The sequence below is a fragment of the Sapajus apella genome, unplaced genomic scaffold (assembly GCF_009761245.1).
Source record: "Sapajus apella isolate SASKATOON/1434 unplaced genomic scaffold, GSC_monkey_1.0 scaffold59, whole genome shotgun sequence".
Taxonomy (NCBI): domain Eukaryota; kingdom Metazoa; phylum Chordata; class Mammalia; order Primates; family Cebidae; genus Sapajus; species Sapajus apella.
In genome coordinates this window covers 2,918,950-2,941,382 of record NW_022436999.1, presented here as the reverse complement: position 1 = coordinate 2,941,382, position 22,433 = coordinate 2,918,950, and the positions used below count along the sequence as shown (strand labels likewise).

The 22,433-nt window shown below is 38.5% G+C and overlaps 1 long non-coding RNA gene across 1 annotated transcript; it reads left to right on the top strand.

Moving 5' to 3' along the window:
* Positions 1-4,977: 4,977 nt before the first annotated feature.
* On the top strand, positions 4,978-13,940 carry LOC116528716. Its single transcript, XR_004259160.1, has 3 exons — positions 4,978-4,987; positions 5,383-5,392; positions 13,652-13,940. It is a non-coding gene; the product is annotated as an uncharacterized LOC116528716 (long non-coding RNA).
* The last annotated feature ends 8,493 nt before the right edge of the window (positions 13,941-22,433 follow it).

Below are 22,433 nucleotides of genomic sequence, written 5' to 3'. Positions count from 1 at the left end.
TTCAAGATATCTGCAAAAACTAACCGATGATATTAAAATATCTGACATTTCTAATGGAGATAAAGTTACAGGCATCCCAACGTCACCACTACTGCTAAAAACTCACCTGTTTTAAGTGTATAGCTCGATGAGTTTTTATACAAGTACATACACATACAGCAACAACCTCAATCAAGACATAGAACATTTTCATTTCCCCCAAAAGTTCTTTCAGGACCCATATTCTCATCCGGTCTCCCCACAGGCAACTATTGATCTGCTTTCTGTCCCTATGGATTAGTTTTGCTTGTGCCAGAATTTTATTTGTTTGCTTTTTAATATCTATTGATATCTTTTCAGTGAACATTACCTATTCACTAAAACTGAACCAACAACCACAAGAATAGAGGCGTTTCTTTTAGAACTACCAAAAAGAACAGACAGGAGCCTTGTCTTCCTGTTGCCACCTGTGACAGGGCAGTGCTCGGGGAAGGAAGGGAGAGGTGCCAAAACACCTCAGCCACCTCTGTAAGCAAAGCTGACTCGCGTGGCTTCCTCTGCGTTCTAGGTAGACTGAAACAGTAAAGCCCAACTCTGCATTCTGGGCCTCAGTGTCCTCACCAGTAAAATGGGAATAATAATGATAGTAATATCCACTTCATGAGATTGTTGTGAGAATTCAGTGAGATTACAGTTTCTGGTACAGACCAATCCCCAAAAATATATCAATTCTCCTTCTCCACTACTCTTTTCTCCCCCAGCCCTGCTTCTCTCCCATCTTAAGTTGTACAGCCAACTTTCATGTGGCCTATGAAGTCTCGGGAATTCTTGCTTGGTTTTTTGTCTCCCCACTACATGCATACAGGGATGGAAAACATTAAATGTAATGACACTGTGACTTCCACTTCTGCCATTATTTATTTATGTATTTATTTATTTTTGAGACAGAGTCTCACTCTGTCGCCCAGGCTGGAATGCAGTGATGTCATCTCGGCTGACTGCAACCTCCGCCTCCCAAGTTCAATTCTCCTGCCTCAGCCTCACTGCAATTCTCCTGCCTCAGCCTCCTGAGTAGCTGGGACCACAGGTGCACACCACCACGCCCGGCTAATTTTTGTATCTTTCAGGGGTTTCACCATGCTGGCCAGGATGGTCTTGATCTCCTGACCTGGTGAGCCACCGCGCCCAGCTGCCATTGTTTATTTATATCTGGTTGTACTGGAATCCAAGGAGACATTCACAGGAAAGGTGGAAAGCAAGCTACGTATTGTCAGCATTGGGAGCAAAAGCCACAAGCCTCATTTTCAAGTTGGGAGGAAATATAAGCCCAGAGAAGTTAGAGGATTCAGCTTAGTCACAGGGCTTGGTAAGAACTAAACAGACTCTTTGAAGGACTAAATTGTGTCTCCCAAAATTGGTATGTTGAAGCTCTAACCCTTAGTACCCAGAATGTGCCTGGGTTTTGAGATAGGGTCTTTAAAGAGGTAATAAAATTAAAACAGTGACGTCAGAGTGGACCATAATCCAATATGACTACTAGCCTTATAAGAAGAGATTGGCAAACTCCACAGCTTCTGCACAGCAAAAGAAACAGTCGTTAGAGTGAATCGGCAACCAACAGAATGGGAAAAAATTTTTGCAGTTTACCCATCTGACAAAGGGCTGATATCCAGAATTTACAAAGAACTAAAACAGATTTACAAGAAAAAACTAACAAGCCCATTCAAAAGTGGGCAAAGGATATGAACAGACACTTTACAAAAGAAGACATACATGAGGCCAACAAACATATGAAAAAATGCTCATCATCACTGGTCATCAGAGAAATGCAAATCAAAACAACATTGAGATACCATCTCACGCCAGTTAGAATGGCGATCATTAAAAAATCTAGAGACAACAGATGCTGGAGAGGATGTGGAGAAATTGGAACACTTTTGCACTGTTGGTGGGAGTGTAAATTAGTTCAACCATTGTGGAAGACAGTGTGGCGATTCCTCAAGGACCAAGAAATAGAAATTCCATTTGACCCAGCAGTCCCATTACTGGGTATATATCCAAAGGATTACAAATCGTTCTGCTAGAAGGACACGTACACACGAATGTTCATTGCAGCACTGTTTACAATAGCAAAGACCTGGAACCAACCCATATGCCCATCGACGATAGACTGGATAGGGAAAATGTGGTACATATACACCATGGAATATTATGCAGCCATCAAAAACAATGAGTTTGGGTCCTTTGTAGGGACATGGATGAACCTGGAAACCATCATTCTCAGCAAACTGACAGAAAAGCAGAAGATCAAACACCGCATGTTCTCACTCATAGGCTGGTGTTGAACAATGAGAACACATGGACACAGGGAGGCGAACACTACACACTGGGGTCAGTTGGGGGGAAATAGGGGAGGGACGGTGGGGGATGGGAGGCTGGGGAGAGATAGCAAGGGGAGAAATGCCAGATGTAGGTGATGGGGAGAAAGGCAGCAAATCACACTGCCATGTGTGTACCTATGCAACAATTTTGCATGTTCTTCACATGTACCCCAAAACCTAAAATGCAATAAAATAAATAAATGGAAAAAAAAAAGAAGAAGAGATTGGGACACAGACAGACAGAGGGATGACCTTGTGAGGACATGGCAAGAAGGCAGCCATCTGCAAGCCAAGGAGAGAGAAGTCACATGTGCTGACACCTTGACGTGGGAGTTCTAGCCTCCAGAACTGTGAGAAAATAATTTCCATTATTTAAGTCACTCAGTCTTTGGTATTTTGTCATAGTAGCCCTGGTTCTGTGAGTCCTTGTCATAGGATACCCTTTCTCCAGAAGCTGAGCAGCATGTGATGGGGCAGATGGGATGAATAGCGGGAAGGGGCCATGTGGCTTCTTGGTGAGGCCCCAGTATTTACCATTATGCTGCAGAACTCCACAAGTCAGTGCCTCTCCAAAAGCGAGGTCTCAAGCACTTCACAAGCAGCAGGCCATCCTGCACTAGGCGTGGTGTCTCTTCTCACAGCAACCTAGGTGCCAGCATTCTGCAGCCCTTGGACTATACAATCTGATAGCAATTAAGAAATAAGAGCAGTCAAGTCGAAGCTAAGAGTAAGTTCTGGAACAGCTCTGTAGGGAAGATGGAAGTTTAGTAAGTCCTGTCTGATAATAGGGTATTTAGTGAGACATAATTCTTCTGTATGGGTTATATTATGCTTAATCTCATTATAACTTGTATTTCAAAAATTTGTCACTTAATTATCTTTTCTTTTTTTCTTTAATAAAGTTTATTGCAGTAGGTTATACATACAAAAATGTGCACAAGTCATAACTATAGCTCAAAGAATTTTCACAATGTGAATATATTTTATTTAATCATCATCCAGAACAATAAGCAATACAAGTACCCCAGGAGCTCCCCCTTGTGCCTCTCCCACTCGTGCTTGCCCCTCTTCTCCAGAGGGAATGGCTCTCCTGATTTCTAAAACCATACATTAATCTTATGTGACTTTGAACTCTATGTAAACAGAAGCAGATGGAAAGTACTATTTTGGGATTCTTAGCTCAACATAATTTTGGTGATGTTCATCCATATTGTTGTGTGTAGCAGCGATTTGTAATTTTTCATTGCTGTATAGTTTCCTTTGAATAAATATGCAACTCCACTTTTCATTCTGCTCTTGATATTTAAAATTTTTTTTTTATTTTTTGAATAATGCTGCTGTGAACATTTGCATACACTCTCCCTCTCCAAGACTGTATGATCATATTCTTCTCAGTACTTAGTATTGTCAGACTACTTAAAGTTAGCCATTCTGGTGGATATAAATTTAACTTTAATTTGTGGTTTTAATTTGCATTTTTTTAAAATTTTACTTTAGGTTCTGGGATACATAGGCAGAAGGTGCCAGTTTGCTTCATAGGTATACGTGTGCCATGGTGGTTTGCTGCACCTATCAACCTATCATCTAGGTTTTAAGCCCCACATGCATTGGGTATTTGTCCTAATGCTCTCCCTCCCCTGGCCCCCAACCCCCAACAGGCCCTAGTGTGTGATGTCCTCCTCCCTGTGTCCATGTGTCCTCATTGTTCAACTCCCACTTATGAGTGAGAACATGCGGTGTTTGGTTTTCTGTTCCTGTGTTAGTTTGCTGAAGATGATGGTTTACAGCTTCATCCATGTCCCTGCAAAGGACATGAACTTATCCTTTATCATGGCTGAATAGTATTCCATGGTGTATATGTGCCACATTTTCTTTACCAAGTCCATCATTGATAGGCAATTCCAAGTCTTTGCTATTGTAAATAGTGCTGCAGTAAACATACGTGTGCATGTGTCTGTATAGTAGAATGATTTATATTCCTTTGGATATATTCTCAGTAATGGGATTACTGGGCCAAATGGTATTTCTGGTTCTAGATCCTTGAGGAATCGCCACATTGTCTTCCACAATGGTTGAACTAATTTACTCTTCTACCAACGGTGTAAAAGTGTTCCTATGTCTCCACAGCCTCACCAACATCCGTCATTTCCTGACTTTTTAATAATTGCCATTCTAACTGACATCAGATGGTATCTCATTGTGATTTTGATTTGCATTTCTCTAATGACCAGTGATGATGCACTTTTTTTCATATGTTTGTTGGCCACATAAATGTCTTCTTTTGAGAAGTGTCTGTTCATATACTTTGCCCACATCTTGATGAGGTTATTTGTTTTTTCCTTGTAAATTTGTTTAAGTTCCTTACAGATTCTGGATATTAGATCTTTGTCAGATGGACTGATTGCAAAAATGTTCTCCCATTCTCTAGGTTGCCTGTTCACTCTGATTATATTTTCTTTTCCTATGCAGAAGCTCTTTCATTTGATTAGATCCCATTTGTCAATTTTGGCTTTTGTTGTCATTGCTTTTGGTGTTTTAGTCATGAAGCCTTTGCCCATGCTTATGTCCTGAATGATATTGCCTAGGTTTTCTTCTAGGGTTTTCATAGTTTTGGGTTTTACATCTAAGTCTTTAATCCATCTTGAGTTAATTTTTGTATAAGGTGTAAGGAAGGGGTCCATTTTCAGTTTTCTGCATATGACTAGCCAGTTTTCCTGGCACCATTTATTAAATAGGGAATCCTTTCCCCATTGCTTGTTTTTGTCAGGTTTGTTGAATATCAAATGGTTATAGATGTGTGGTGTTATTTCTGAGGACACTATTCTATTCCACTGGTTATATATCTGTTTTGGTGCCAGTACCATGCTATTTTTGTTACCGTAGCCTTGTAGTGTATTATAGTATGAAGTTAAGTAGCGTGATGCCTCCAGCTTTGTTCTTTTTGCTTAGAATTGTCTTGCCTTTACGGGCTCTTTTTTTGTTCCATATTAAATTTAAAGTAGTTTCTTCTAATTCTGAGAAGAAAGTCAGTGGTAGCTTAATGGGAAAAGCATTGAAATTATAAATTGCTTTGGGCATTATGGCCATTTTCACAATATTGATTCTTCTTATCCATGAGTATGGAATGTTCTTCCATTTGTTTGTGTCCTCTCATATTTCTTTGAGCAGTGATTTGTAGTTCTCCTTGAAGAGATCCTTCACGTCCCTTGTAAGTTTTATTCCTGGGTATTTTATTCTCTTTGTAGCAATTTTGATTGAGAGTTCACTCGTGATTTGGCTCTCTGCTTGTATATTATTGGTGTTTAGAAATGCTTGTGATTTTTGCACCTTGATTTTGTATCCTGAGACTTCGCTGAAGTTGCATACCAGCTTAAGGAATTTTTGGGTTGAGATGATGGGGTTTTCTAAATATACAATCATGTCATCTGTAAACAGAGACAATTTTACTTTTCTTCCTATATGAATACCCTTTATTTCTTTCTCTTGCCTGATTGCCTTGGCCAGAAATTCCAATACTATGTTGAACAGGAGTTTTGAGAGAGGGCATCCTTTTCTTGTGCTGGTTTTCAAAGGGAATGCTACCAACTTTTGCACATTTAATATGATATTGGCTACAGGTCTGTCATAAATAGCTCTTACTATTTTGATATACATTCCGTTAATACCTAGTTTATTGAGAGTTTTTAGTATGAGGGGATGGTGACTTTTATCAAAAGGCCTTTTCTGCATCTATTGAAGTAATCATGTGGTTTTTGTCATTGGTTCTGTTTATGTGATGGATTCCATTTATTGATTTGCATATGTTGAACCAGCCTTGCATCCCAGGAATGGAGCCGACCTGATCATGGTGGATACACTTTTTGATGTGTTGCTGGATTCAGTTTGCCAGTATTCTATTGATAATTTTCACATTTATGTTTATCAGGGATATTGGCCTGAAGTTTTCTTTTTTAGTTGTGTCTCTGCCAGGTTTTGGTATCAAGATGATGCTGGCCTCATAAAATGAGTTAGGGAGGAGTCCCTCTTTTTCTATTGTTTGGAATAGTTTCAGAAGGAATGGTACCAGCTCCTCTTTGTACCTCTGGTAGAATTCAGCTGTGAATCCATCTGATACTGGGCTTTTTTTGGCTGGCAGGCTATTAATTACTGCCTCAATTTCAGAACTTGTTATTGGTCTAGCAAAGGATTCGACTTCTTCCTGGTTTAGTCTTGGGTGGGTGTATGTGTCCAGGAACTTATCCATTTGTTCTAGATTTTCCAGTTTATTTGCATCTAGGTACTTATGGTATTCTTTGATGGTAGTTTGTATTTCTGTGGGATCAGTGGTGATACCCCTTCATTTTTTATCGCATCTCTATTTGATTCTTCTCTCTTTTGTTCTTTATTATTCTAGTTAGTGATCTATTTGTTAATCTTTTCAAAAAAAAAAAAAAAAACAGCTTCTGGATTCATTGATTTTTTGAAGGGTTTTCCATGTCTGTATCTCCTTCAGTTCTGCATCTCCTTTAGTTCTGCTCTGATCTTAGTTATTTCTTGTCTTCTGCTACTTTTGAATTTGTTTGGTTTTCTTCTCTAGTTATTCAAATTGTGATGTTAGGGTGTCAATTTTAGATCTTTCCAGCTTTCTGATGTGGGTATTTCATGCTATAAATTTCCCTCTTAACACTGCTTTAGCTGTGTCCCAGAGATTCTGCTATGTTGTCTCTCTGTTCTCACTGGTTTCAAAGAACTTCTTTATTTCAGTAGTCATTCAGGAGTACATTGTTCAGTTTCTATGTAGTTGTGTGGTTTTGAGTGAATTTCTTAATCCAGAGTTCTAATTTGATTGCACTGTGGTCTGAGAGACTGTTATGATTTTGTTCTTTTGCATTTGCTGAGGAGTGTTTACTTCTAATTATGTGGTCAGTTTTAGAATAAGTGCTATGTGGTGCTGAGAAGAATGTATATGCTGGTTGATTTGGGGTGGAGAGTTCTGTAGATGTCTATTAGGTCCACTTGGTCCAGAGCTGAGTTCAAGGCCTGAATATCATTGCTAATTGATATTGTTGATCTTGTTGATCTAATATTGACAGTGGAGTGTTAAAGTCTCCCACTATTATTGTGTGTGGGAGTCTAAGTCACTTTTTAGGTCTCTAAGAACTTGTTTTATAAATCTAGGTGCTCCTGTATTGGGTACATATATATTTAGAATAGTTAGCTCTTTTTGTTGCATTGATTACTTCACCATTATGCAATGCCCTTATTGTTCTCTTTTGATCTTTGTTGGTTTAAAGTCTGTTTTATCAGAGACCAGGATTATAGCCCCTGCCTTTTTTTCTCTCGCTTTCCATTTACTTGGTAAATATTTCTCCATCTCTTTATTTTGAGCCTATGTGTGTCTTTGCACATGAGATGAGTCTCCTGAATACAGCACACCACTGGGACTTGACTCTTTAACCAACTTACCAGTCTGTGTCTTTTCACTGCAGCATTTAGCCCATTTACATTTAAGGTTACTATAGTTATGTATGAATTTGATCCTGTCATCATGATGCTAGCTGGTTACTTTGCACATTAGTTGATGCAGTTTCTTCTTAGTATCATTAGTCTTTATATTTTGATGTGTTTTGCAGTGGCTGGTACCAGTTTTTTCTTTCTATATTTAGTGCTTCCTTCAGGAGCTCTTGTAAGGCAGGCCTGGTGGTGAAAAAACCCATCAGTATTTGCTTGTCTGTAAAGGATTTTATTTCTCCTTTGCTTATGAAGCTTAGTTTTGCTCGATGTGAAATTCTGGGTTCAAAATTATTTTTTTTAAAGAATGTTGAATATTGGCCCTCACTCTCTTCTGGCTTGTAGGGTTTCTGCAGAGAGATTCACTGTTAGTTTGATGGGCTTCCTTTTGCAGGTAACCTGATCTTTCTCTCTGGCTGACCTTAACATTTTTTCCTTCGGTTTCAACCTCGTAGAATCTGACAATTGTGTGTCTTGGGGTTGCTCTTCTCAAGGAGTATGTTAGTGATGGTCTCTGTATTTCCTGAATTTGAATGTTGGCCTGTCTTGCTAGGCTGGGGAAGTTCTCCTGGATAGTATACTGAAGTGTGTTTACCAACTTGGTTCCATTCTCCCCATCATTTTCAGGCATACCAATCAATTGTAGGTTTGGTCTTTTCACATAGGCCCATATTTCTTGGAGACTTTGTTCATTCCTTTTCATTCTTTTCTCTCTAATCTTGTCTTCATGCTTTATTTCAGTAAGTTGATCTTCAATCTCTGATATCGTTTCTTCTGCTTGATCAGTTCGGCTGTTGACACTTGTGTATACTTCATGAAGTTCTTATGCTGTGTTTTTCAGCTCAATCAGATCATTTATGTTCCTACCTAAACTGGTTATTCTAGTTAGCAATTCCTGTAACCTTTTAGCAAGGTTCTTAGCTTCCTTGCATTGGGCTAGAACATCCTCCTTTAACTCAGAGCAGTTTTATTACCGACCTTCTGAAGCCTACTTCTGTCACTTCGTCAGTCTCATTCTCCATCCAGCTTCGTTCCCTTTCTGGAGAAAAGTTGTGATCATTTGGAGAAGAAGAAGCATTCTGGTGTTTGGAATTTTCAGCATTTTGCACTGGTTTTTCCTCATCTTCATGGACTTATCTACCTTTGATCTTTGAGGCTGATGACCTTTGGATGGGGTTTCTGTGTGTGGAGTTCCTTTTTGTTGATGTTGATGTTATTGCTTTCTGTTTGTTAGTTTTTCTTCTAACAGTCAGGCTCCTCTTCTGCAGGTCTGCGGCAGTTTGCTGGAGTTCCACTCCACACCCTGTTCACCTGCGTATCACCAGTAGAGGCTGCGGAACAGCAAAGATTGCTGCCTGCTCTTTCTTCTGGAAGCTTCATCCCAGAGGAGCACCAGCCTGATGCCCACAAGAGCTCTCCTGTATGAGGTGCTTGTTGACCCCTGTTGGGAGGTCTCTCCCAGGCAGGAGGCACAGGGGCCAGCGACCCACTTAGTAGAGTTGGTGTGCCGTGCTAGAAGAATCCCTCTTGTCGGGATTAGGTGCTCTCTCCACTCCTTTCCCCAGGTGCTCTGTCACAGGGAGATGAGGGTTTTGTCTGTAAGCCCCTGACTGGGGCTGTTACCTTTCCTTCAGAGATGCCCTGCCCAGTGAGGAGGAATCTAGAGAAGCAGTCTGGCCACAGCTGCTTTGCTGGGCTATGGTGAACTCCACCCAGTTCAGACCTCTCAGCCTCCTTAGCACTGTCAGAGGAAAACTGCCTACCAAATTTCCATTTCCTACTGACTACTGAAGTGGAAGCATTTTTCATACGTGTATTGGCTTTTGGATCCCATTTTTTGTTAAGTATTTGCTCAATTTCATGACTTATTTTTCCATGAGATCTTTTTCTTAATGATTTGTGAAGATTCTTCACATATTCTGGATGAGTCTTCTATCATCACATACATTGCAAATATCTTCTCCCAGTTGGTGGCTGCCTTTTCATCCCTGTATTGTGTCTTTTGAAGAACAGAAGTGTTACTTTTAATGTAGTCTATTTATCATGTTTTTCTTTTTTATCATAAGTGCTTTCTGGTTTCTGTTCCTTTGCCTAATCAAGGTTATGAAGATATTTTTCTGTGTTAGTTTCTAGAACTTTTACTTTCTAACTTTAAATTTTGGATCTGCAATTCTCCTGGGATTGAATTTTTGTATTTAATATAAAGTAGGGGTGGAATTTTATTTATTTCATATGAATATATAAATGACCCAGTAGATTTTATTGGAGAGATCATTTTACCTGCAATATCGCCTTTCCTATGAATCAAGTTTTGTGTATATATGGGTCTATTTATGGACCTTCTACTCTGTTTTACTGTTTTACTTTCTCATCTTGTATCTACATCACACTGTCTTAATTAATGTAGCTTATAAGAAATCTTAGTATCAGGTAGAATGAGTGTTTTTGCTTTGTTCTTCTTCATGAGTATCTTGGTTATTTTTGGCCCTTTGCAATTACACATAAATTTTAGAATCAGCTTGTCCGTTTTCACCAAAATGCCTGCTGAGAAGCTAATTAAGATCGCACTGAATTTATAGATCAAACTGAAGAGACTTGACATCTTTACAATATTGAGTCTTCTGACCTGTGATCATGGAATATTTATTATTTAGATCTTTAATTTCTCCCAGTGATGTCTTAAAATTTTCAATGCACAGGTCTTGCACACAGTAGACCCTTGAAGATCAGGGCTTTGAATTTCGATGACCCACTTATATGTATATATTTGTTCAACCTAAAGCAGATTTTAAAAATGCAGTATTTGCAGGATGTGAGACCTGCCTATACTGAAGGACAACTTTTCATATATGCATGTTCCACAGGGCCAACTGTGGGACTTGAGTATCCCTGGATTTGTGTATATGCAGGGGTTCCTGGAACTCATCCCCCATATTTATTGAGAGACAACTGTGTTTCTTTAGATTTATTCCTTGGCATTTGGGTTCTGTAATGCCACATAAATGGTATTATTTTCTTTTTGTTCTAATTAAACCAAATTTTATGTAAAATTGTTTTTTATGATTAAAAATTAAATTTTTGTAAACTGATTTTGTATACAGCAACATTGTTAAACTTACTTTAATTCTAAAAGTTTGTAGATTGTTTGGGATTTCTTTCCTCATGCATAACTGTGCTTGCACATTTCTTCCTTACAAATCTTTTATTTTTGCAATGACTAGGATCACAAATACATCAATAAATAGCAGTGGACATAGCGAGAATCTCTGTTTCTTTCTTGATCTCAACGGAAATGCTTTCAATATTTTCCCGTTAAATATGATTTTTTTTGTAGAAATTATTAAATTAAGGAATTTCCCTTCTCTTCCTAATTTCTCAAGGTTTCTCTTATTTTAGTCATAAGCCTTTTTGCTTTCCTTTTCATTCCTTTTATTGTGTCTTTTGATGAACAGAACTTCATCAAATGCTTTCTTTGCATCTATTGAGAAATTGTATGAAATATCTACTTAATCTTTTAAAGTGATAAATTATAATTAATTAATTTTTTAATGACTAATCAGCTTTACATTCCCAGAATAAAGTCATGTTGGTTGTGTCACATTATCCTTTTAAGTGTATTACTTAATTTGGTTAGCTAGCAAATTGTAAAGGATTTCTGTATCTACATTCATAGCAGAGATTGGCCAATAATTTCTCTTAGCTCTAATTTTTTCTCTATCCAACTCTTTTAGACATCTTTGTGGGCTCCCCTCTTTCTGTCCATATTTTTTGTACCTATGTTCTCCAGAGTTCTGCCCTTGGCCTTCTCTCCTCACTTTACATACTCCCTGGGTATTCTCACCTGTTCCCACGGCTTCAACAATCATCTAGATGCTGACAGTTCTCAAATCTGTATCTCCAGTCAGCCTTCCCTCCTGAGCTTCCCACACATATCTCCAGCTGCCTCTGACATTTCTCCTTCGAATATCATGCCAGCTCCCCAGGTTCATCAGGGATCCATGCCCTCCAGACATGTTTCCTCTCATATTTCCCAAGTCAGGGCTGCCATCTTTCTAGTTTCTCAAGCCAGACACCTGGACGTCATGCTGGACTTCTCTTTCTCCCTCATCCTTTGTCCAATCAGTAAACAAGGCCTATATGTTCTACCATGGAAATACTTTCTCTGAAGTGGCTCACAGTCTAGCAATAAAACCTTCCTAAACATGCGTCAGAATTACATAAGAAGTAAAAAGATGTGCTACTGGATGTTAGATGAGGATGCCTATATGTTTTAAGAAGGTCACTAAATGGCAAGTTTAACCTATGACTGGAAAAGCAAATGTATGTCAGAATCTAGGGAGAGAAGGCAAAGAGGATGCTGTAATACTGAAGGCATGGCATTCTTATTCCATTGACAATCATCATATATCCACTCTTGGCAGAAACAGGCTACAGGGGCAGCACTTTCCATCTTTCTGAAGTATCCCATAGACATTTAATTTAGGGAGGCCCACCTGGGTTAGAAGAACACAGCCGGAAGAGGGACTTCAAAGGCATAAAATTCAGGAGCTCCTCTTCAAGAGAACTGCTCTCTCCCACAGAAGGCGAACAAAGATCTTCTAACCCTTTGAATGCCCTCGGGATCATGGTGCACTGAGAGGGTGGAGAGAGGGTATGAGAGTCAAACTGAGATAGAAACCTGGATAAATAGGAAACATAATAACCAAGAATAGAATGACAAATCTCTTCACTGTTCTAAAATGGAGGTAAACCGCTTCCTGATCTTGTATAATTTGACTTACAAAATATATAATAATCATTCAACATTTACATAGCATTTTACAATTTTTAATTATGCTCATAGATATCTCCTTAGAAACTAACAGTAACCCTCAAAGGTAGATATTCTTTCATTTGACAGATAAGGAAACGAAGGCTCATAAACGATTAAGCAATTTACTTAAGAGCACATGGTTAGTGGAGTGTTGGGACCAGACCCCTGACCCTGACTTCCAGCTCAGATTTGTTTCTTCCATTGCACACTCCTTTCTGAAGAAAAGTCTTGCAGTCTCTGGTAGTCTTTATTTGCTAAAAAAAAAATGCATTCCAATTGGTAAGAGGTTTCAATGCAGAACTGCCTATTCCATTTTTCAAGAGGAGAAAATAGTGTCACAGTGCCAAGTTAAATGTTGGGGAGGAATAAAACTCCACAGAATTTTCTGCAGCCATGAGGATGCCAGTGAGGTCTTCCTCCATCACTGCCCTTGGATACTAGTAACAGTCTCTGAGGTTCAGAGGCTAGGTCCAGATCAGAAAGAACAGGTTTGTGTCACGATGAAGAACACAAAGGAGACACTCAAAAAAAGGCTGGGGCTCTGAAGGAATTCCCCAGAGGAAAGGATGAAAGAAATAAACTAGACAAAAACAAAAGAAAGTGAGTTTAAGGAGAGAGACATATTTTTCAGTAGTGATGATGCATCATGGTGATGAGAGAGGGAAATAAAAAGTAAGTGTATATCCAACACCGGCCTTAAAGTTCCTACCTTGGTAAGGGGTGGTAAAGCTGCTACAAAATCCCCTTCATAAATGAGATGTGGGCTGGGGGATGATTTGTTCATTCTTTCATTGATTACAGAATTTTCTTTTTGAAAGCCAATTACGCAGGCAACCTCAGAGATATTACAGATTTAATTCAAGATCACAACAGTGATTAGAACAAAGAGAGTTGCACAAACTTTTTTGTTTCCCAGTGCATGTAAAAGGTATGTGTACATCCTACTATAGACTATTAAGTATAAAATAGCATTATGTCTTTTAAAAAGTACATATCTTAATTAAAAATACTTTAGTGCTAGAAATGCTAACAATCACCTGAACCTTCAGCAAGGTGTGATCTTTTTGCTGGTGGAGGGTCTCGACTCAATGTTTATGGCTGCTTACTGATCACAGTGGTGGCTGCTGAAGGTTGGGGCAGCTGTGGCAATTTCTGAAAATAAGACAACAATAAAGTTTGCCACGTCAATTAACTCTCCTTCTCATGAAAGATCCCTTGTAGTATGCAATACCGTTTGATAGAATTTGCTTTGCAAAACAAAAATGTGTTGAATTTATATTATATGTAGTATATATAATATTATAATACATCAAATATATCATATATGTATATATATATATATAATACATATACCAAGAGAGAAGAGAGGAAGTGAGATATTTTAACCACAGGAAAACTTTCTTCAAAATTGAAGTCAATCCTCTCAAACTGTGCCACTGCTTTACCAAAGAAGTTGATGTAACATTCCAAATCCTTTGTTGACATCTCAACAATGTTGATAGCATCTTCACCAGGAGTTGATTCCATCTCAAGAAACCACTTTCTTTGCTCCTCCATAAAAAGCAACTCTTCATCCATTCAAGTTTGATCATGAGGTTGTAGCAATTCAGTCACATCTTCAGGCTTCATTTCTAATTCTAGTTCTCTTGCTATTTCCACCACATGTGCAGTTACTTTCTCCACTGAAGTCTTGAACTCCTCAAAGTCAGCTAAGAGAGCTGGAAACGAAAAGAAGGAATGAGCCATGTGCAGATTTAAGTGAAATGAAGGAATGAGACATGTGTAGATTTAAGTGAAATAAAGGAATGAGCCATGTGCAGATTTGGAGGGCAGATGAGCAGCCATTGTTTCTGAGGAGCAAGAAGAAGCTGTCTTGAATAGAACCTAGTGAATGATAGAGAGAGTGGGGAGAGATGATGTGGGAAGACCTGCACCTCTGGCTGCTGGTGAAGCCAGATAGCCTATAATCCCCGAGGTTTTTAGCTTGATTTCATCTTCTTTGAATACTTTCTACCTAAAATATGACATCATTCTTTATTTAGGTAGCCCTCTTTTTAATGGAAAGCTACTACCCTTCATGAGGCCTTGGTTACCTACCTGCAAGGTACTCAGCCTGCTGCATGTTTGCCCACAGTTTAGAAGGCAACAGAGCTAAAAATGGCAAAGTCTCTAATGGAGCACAATGATTAATCTGTTAAATTCCCTGGAGAGCCAGGAGCAGCAGCAGGCCAAACAGGTCAGGCCTCCAGCACCCTGGGCAGTCTTTCCCCTAGGAAATCATCACAGAACTTCTGGTGTTGATCTGTTTATTAATCTTCCTTTCAGCAGTGAGAAATGCACTACTTGATGAAAAGAAAACAGCTTTTGAAAGATATGCTCCTTCCCAAGATGGTACATAGACCACCTGTTGTGACAGCAGCTTCCATGACACTGATTTAAAAAAGAAGAAAAAAACCCAGTGATTTTACCTGATTATGAAAGCAGTGCATATTTATTGTTGGCAAATTAGACATGCAGGAAAGTATAAAGAATAATCATCCAAACACCACCACCTGGAGATAACTATTATTAAGCTTTCTAATTTTATATAATTACACACATATATGTGGATATATCTGATGTCATTTGGTAGCTACAATTTGGTATTCTAATTTTAAATTTAGCATTATATAGTAATCACTTTCCCATGGGCACCGCCTTTTAATTTCACAGACTGGCCTCTAGGCTCTAGAGGCACCAAAGAAAATAGTGCAGGAAGAGGCTGGGATTGGCAAAAGCCAAAATTATGCTCCATGTGATTGTTTTTTGGGGTAAATGTCATCATGTTACAACCTTGGCAGGTTCCTGGTTCCCCTCCTCAAATTGTTAAGACCTCATCCAAAGTAGATAGGGGAGACTCAGACCCCAGGACTGGTTTTTAGAGCAAATTATTATATTTGGTATACAGCTGTCAGTCAGACTTGTTTCAGCGCATAGCACATGCTGAGGAACACACACACACCAGCATTCAAAGCATTTAAAACTGCCCATCATGGCACACACATCCTGACTTTTGCCCTAATAAGCTGGCCTTTCTGATCAGGGGGCTTGGCTGATTCTTAGTCTTAAGAGGTAAGGGGAGCTGTCTTCAACTAAAATACTATCAGAGATTTACTATTCTCTGCTTGACTTAGAACCACAGCTTCAGTTGCCGCCTTATTTTTGGCCTAGCTGAAATTCTTATTGGTCTTTGTAATGAGCCAGCCTATAGAAGATTTTAATCGTCACATTCCTTCATTTTTTGGTGTCTTTGTTATCTTTTTCATTCTTCGGCCAAGGCTAATGCAGGAACCACACAGAGACATAATCCACTTCTTGACCAGACCTAATCACAGCATATAGGTAACTTTACTGCCCTTTCTTGCTTATCAGAGCACAGAGGATGATAAGAGATACCACATCACATGAGTGGCAGGGACTGTTAGCTATATAACAGCCTTTTCCCCTTTCTTTTGCCTTGACTGCAGTAAGAGTGAAGATCCAAAAAAGGCACACAAAAGGGAGAAATTAAAGGGCTGAAAAAATACAAATTGTAACTGGTCTAAGCCAGTCATAGGACTCTGAAGCCTCTTTGCCAGCTACTCACTTTTTGGCCTATCTTACAGTTAGAGATGGCCATACGATTCAATTTCCACCATGGGGACAGGAGAAAATCTGGGAAATTTTTCCTTCCTGATGAACAAGAAAGGTATTTTTCCTTTGCCCCCATTTTTCTCATCTTTGAACGTAGCTAGCATGAAGCCCTAGTGCTTAAAGCTGTGGCGGCCTGCTTGTGACAGTGAGATGATGAGCATGAAGATGAGAAGCAGTCTGCTAATGATGCTGGAGTTGAAGGATGGAAAGTGTCTAGACTCCTGATCACATTTGTGAGTTGCCACTCAGCTCTGGAACTGCCTACTTCAGGAAACTTTCCTAAGGAAAAAAGAAAAAAAGAAAGAAATTCTTATGGTTTAAGACACTCTTTCTTGCAGGTAAATCTGTCCTAATGGACACAGGCCATTGGTGGTCAATGAGTGAAAGGCCCAACTTTTCTGAAGGGCAGCCTCAATATTATAGTACCTGCAAACTACAAATACGAACAAATTCAATTCCAAGAGTTGATCTGTTGGGCTAACAAGATGAATTTGTGCTTCTATTGGTGGAAACTGACCTTTCTAGAAGATGGACAGATTTACATCAGAGAGTGGGCAAAGCAGAACCAACCCGAGTCAACATTCCACAATGCCTTGAGTATAGGTGACAGGACAGACTTTTAACTGTGTTCTTTGTTGTTAAGTCTAAAACAGATTGAAATTCGTACTTATGTTTTTTATAGTAACTAACAGAAAAGATTTAAATTAATGAATAGAGAGACCTCTCAAAGAGCTTTGAACAAGTGCTGGGGAAGAGCATGTAGTTTAGCTTGACCATGTATCCATCTCAAAGCAGATGGTACAAATTGGAAATGCTTCTTGATTTCACTTACCCAATAACCAAACATTTTGATTTCCATAAATTTTTGTTGGTGGGTGGTTATTCGTTTTGTAAATTCATTCACTGACAGTTTTAAATGGTCATCTTTCTCACAGCATCTAAAATGTTATTGGATGTAAACAAAAATTGAATCATGAAATCACCTCTGGAATATGATGTTAAGGAAAGTGCCTGAACTTAGAAGTGCAGCCAAAGAATTCAAATTTTAGTTCTGCTACTATATGTCACCTTGGGCATATTACTTTGCTTTTTTGGCCCTCATTTCCTAAATGAAAATAATACTAATCACAAAAAGGCTGTTGGGTGATTTAAGTAAAGAATGTAAAGTACAGGACACATAGTAGATATTGATAAATAGTAGCTTCTGTGTCAATTAGGGTCTAACAGAAATAAAGAGAAGATTTGATTTAGGATATTTTAAGTTTTTTTCCTCCATTTGACATAGCAATCCTATTATTGGGTATATACTCAAAGGAATATAAATCATTCTATTATAAAGACGCATGCACGTGTATGGTCACTGCAGCACTATTCACAACAGCAAAGACATGGAATCAACCCAAATGCCCATCAATGATAGACTAGATAAAGAGAATGTGGTACATATACACCATGGAATATGATGCAACCATCAAAAGGAACAAGATCATGTCCTTTGCAGGAACATGGAGGAAGTTGGAAGCCGTTATCCTCAGCAAACTAATGCAGGAACAGAAAACCAAACACTGCATGTTCTCACTTATAAGTCAGAGCTGAACAATGAGGACACTTGGACACAACGGAAGGAATAACATACACTGGGGCCTGTTTGGAGAAGGCAGCATAGGGGAGAGCATAAGAAAAAATAGCTAATGCACGCCAGGCTTAATATCTAAGTAATGGGTTGATAGGTGCAGCAAACCGCCATGGCACATGTTTACCTATGTAACAAAACTGCACATCCTGCAGATGTACCCCAGAACTTAAAATAAAATTAAAAGCAAAAAGCAAACAAAAGATTTTTTTCTCACAAATAAATTATTTTCAAAGGTGAGCAGAACTTAGGAGAATCACATCTAGGAAAAATTTCCAGGGTAAATAAATGTAATTTACAAGGATGTTTATCACATAATTGTTCTCCTACTGAGTGAATCAGGAAACAATTCAGATGTCCAAGTATAGGCAATTGATCACATACATGTCACTGAATAACAAAAAACCACTGAAAAAATACTGCAGAAGTAAATGCATTGACAATAGATATATTAATAATGTAGTGAATAGAGCAGATATTAAGATATCGTGGAGAGTAGAATCTATTTTGTTAAAATTACATGTATTTCTATTTACAATCTATATGAATATCTAGGTGCAATTATTTAAAGCCAGACCTTTAATATTCTTGTGGAATCTTTAAAAAATTGTCAGTTTCATTTTTAGCCCTAAAGGAGGTAAAGATTGCATTTTATCTTCTGGAGGCACAGGTGAGGGAATGCGGTGGAGGGAGCAGGTGGGGCACCCTTAACCTCATTCAAATGATTTAGATGGAATGGTCAATATTCTGTTTGGTAACGGACCTTCTCAAGTGTGTTTGAAACAGAGTTGCCTCTGAGACTCCATAACTTCTTTGGGGTGGAGTTCAAGATGAGGATGGAAAGAATGTTGTTTGTCTGTGTGGATTTAGAGACTGCCTTGCCTTATGCTGCTTGTTGTGTTGAAGCTATTGATGTTCCCTTTTGATTAATTATATGCAGGGTAACTAAATCTGAGAAACCAAAAACTGCAGAAGGAACATGAGGCAGGATCTTCTCTAATGAAGAGAGGCTATAAAAAGTAATTGAACTGGCCAAGTTTCAGCTCATCATGGGCTGGATGATTGATGTCCACGTGTGGAATTACTTAGGACAGAACACCCCCAAAGGCACAGTTGCTAGACTATTATGATCTGATCTGTCTGGCTGAGGCTGTACCTTTGAGGGTGGAGGGATGGTGTTTCCTTTACAGCAAGGGATGCAAACGGAAGTGACTACACTGTGACAGGCAGGAATTATAACAACAGGAAACATGTATAAATGGCAAGGAGTGCTCTAAGGGTTTTTACTTGAATTATTACAGTAGATCCTTTAAAAACCCCATGAAGAAGACATTATTTTTAGTTGAGTTTTACTAAATGAAGAAATCAATACACAGAAAGGCTAAGTAATTTGTCTATTGTTATAGAACCAATAAGTAGCAGAGCTGAGATTTGAATCCACCTGGCTCCAGAGCCCTGTCTTTAGCCATTATGGTAGGCTACCTCTTTAAAGGAAGTATAATGTCCTTGAGTGAGGCTGCCGGAGAGGGGAAACTAGGCAAATTGAAGAAGAATGTCCCGACTAAAGAGATAGCTACGGGCCAGCAACTGCTGCTGTGGAGGAATGTGGACCCAGTGTTGACAAATCATCGAGTTTTCAAGAGAAAAACAAAATCTGGATTTATATATGAAAGTTCCCAGTTTTAAAACGAGCTGCTGGCCAAAACATGCACAAACATGCACTCATGTGTATGCATGTACACACTCAAACTCACACTACCATGGACTACTAGTTTTTGAAAACTATATTAAAAAGAATGGACATTTTCATCTTTAATCACCCTAAAAAGGAGAAATAATTGAGAAGGTAGACCTACATATGGGAGGGAGAAAAACATTTCATTTATTTTCTTGTTGTTTTAAACAAGTAACTTAATATCTCTGAGCCTCTGTTCCTTTATCTATAAACTGGGGCCAGGAGTTTGGAGAGGATAATAGCATTATCTATATCGTAGAATTTATGTGGGAGTTAAATGAGTAACCAATTAGTTACAATGCTAACCTGGAACACAGACATACCAGACCAAAATAAATTAATACATATATGTATTATATAATAATATATTATTATACATATATATTATCTATAATTAGAATTAGCATAATGGTGTTGTATTACTTTAACAAAAATATGAAAATCAATGTTATCTGAAATTATGCGTCATTATGTATTACTTTTCTGTTACATAAATGCTACTGTTTAAACAAAACAATAGAACTAATTGATAGAATTAGTAATAATTAACAGTAGGACTAATTAAATGAATCATGTGTAAGAAAATTAAAACAATATTTTTACAATGTTGCTTTCTGCCTTCTGATACAAGCAATTTATTTTTAACTCCTTTTGAAACGTTGTATTGATATCTGAATTTAGTAGGCTATAGTATTGTGTATTATTTTTAAAATAGTTTTACTGACATAATTCACATACTACACAGTTCACTCACTTAAAGTCTACAGTTCAATTATTATTAGCATATTTGGAGACATACAGCCATTGTCATAGTCAATCTTAGAACATTTTCACCACCTTAGGAAGAAGCTCCATAGCCTTTAGCTGCCATCCCTCTCCCCTCCCCCGACAGCTCTAAGCAGCCGCTAATCTACTTTCTGTCTCTATGAATTTGTCAATCCTAGATTTTTCATATAAGTGGAACCATACAATATTTGTCCTTTTGTGTGTGACTTATTTCACTTAACATTCTTTAAAAGTTTGTTCGTATGGCAGCATGTTATCACTGCTTCACTCCATTTAATGGAATGAACATTATTTCACTATATGGATATCATATTTTGTTCAACCATTTGTCGATTATGGACATTTGGGTTATTTCCACTTTGGGCAATTATGAATAATGCTGATATAAACATTCATGTATGAGTTTCTAGGTGGATGTGTGTTTTAATTTCTTTTAAATATATGCTTAGGAGTAGAATTACTGGGTCTTATAATAACTCTATGTTTAATTTATTAATGTACTGCAAGACTTTTCCAAAGAAGCTGGACCAACGATTTTATGTTCCCACAAGCAGTACCAATGCTTGCTGTTATCTGACTTTTTTATTCTCACCTTCTTATGGGTATGAAGTAGTATCTCATTGTGGTTTGCTTTGCATTTCCATGTTGATGAATGATGACCAGCATCTAATAATATCAAGCACGTTTATTTTTGTTTTAAGAGACAGGATCTCCCCTGTCACCCAAGCTGGAGTGCAATGATCATAGCTCACTGCAGCCTTGATCTCCTGGGCTCAAATGAGCCTCCCACCTCAGCCTCCTGAGTAGGTGGAACTATAGGTGCACCCCACCATGCTGGGCTATATATGTGTATTTTTTATAGAGGTGGTCTCACTATGTTACCCAGGCTGGTCTCAAACTTCTGGCAACAAACAATCCTCCTGTCTTGGGTGACAAATAATTCTCCCGTCCTAAATGGATGGGATTACAGGTGTAAGTCACTGTGTCTGGCCTTGGGTATCTCTTTATGTACTTTCTTGGCCATTTATATGTCTTCTTTGGAGAGATCCTTAGCCTATTTTTAAATTGAGTTAGTTGTTTTTTACTATTGAATTTAAAACTTCTTTATCTATTCTAGACACAAGTCCCTTATCAGATATATAATGTTCAAATATTTTCTGCCATTCTGTGGATTACCTTTTTCACCTTCTTCATGATGTATGTTGAAGCACAAAAGTTTTAAATTTTGATAAAGTCTAATTTATTTTTTTCTTTTGCCTCTAATTTATTTTTTATCATGCTTATGGTGTCACATCTAAGAATCATTTGCCAAATCTGACTAGGCCTGGATTACAAGCTCATGATTAAGCTCATACCTGTAATCCCAGCACTTTGGGAGGCCAAGGTGGGCGGATCACCTGAGGTCAGGAGTTCAAGACCAGTGTGCCAACATGGTGAAACCCTGTCTCTACAAGTACACAATTAGCCCGGCATGGTGGTGTATACCTGTAATCCCAGCTACTCAAGAGGCTGAGATAGGAGAATTGCCTGAACCCAGGAGGCGGAGGTTGCAATAAGCCAAGATGGCACCACTGCACTACAGCCTGGGTGACAAACGAAGACTCTGTCTCAAAAAAAAAAAAAAAAAAAAAAAAAGCATGAGGTAGCGGTCTGTATTAGGTTGTTTTTGCATTGTTATAAAGAAATACCTGAGACTGGGTAATTTATAGGAAAATATTTAACTGGCTCACAGTTCTATAGGCTGTACAGGAAGAATAGTGGCAACTGCATTAAGGAAGGCTTCAGGAAGCTTCTAATGATGGTGGAAGGCAAAGGGGGAGCAGGCACATTACATGGTGAGAACAGAGAGAAAGTGAGCGCAACGTGCCATGCACTTTTGGAGAACAGAGAATGGGAGCTCACTTATCACCAAAGGGACAAGGCTAAGCCATTTATGAGGGATAT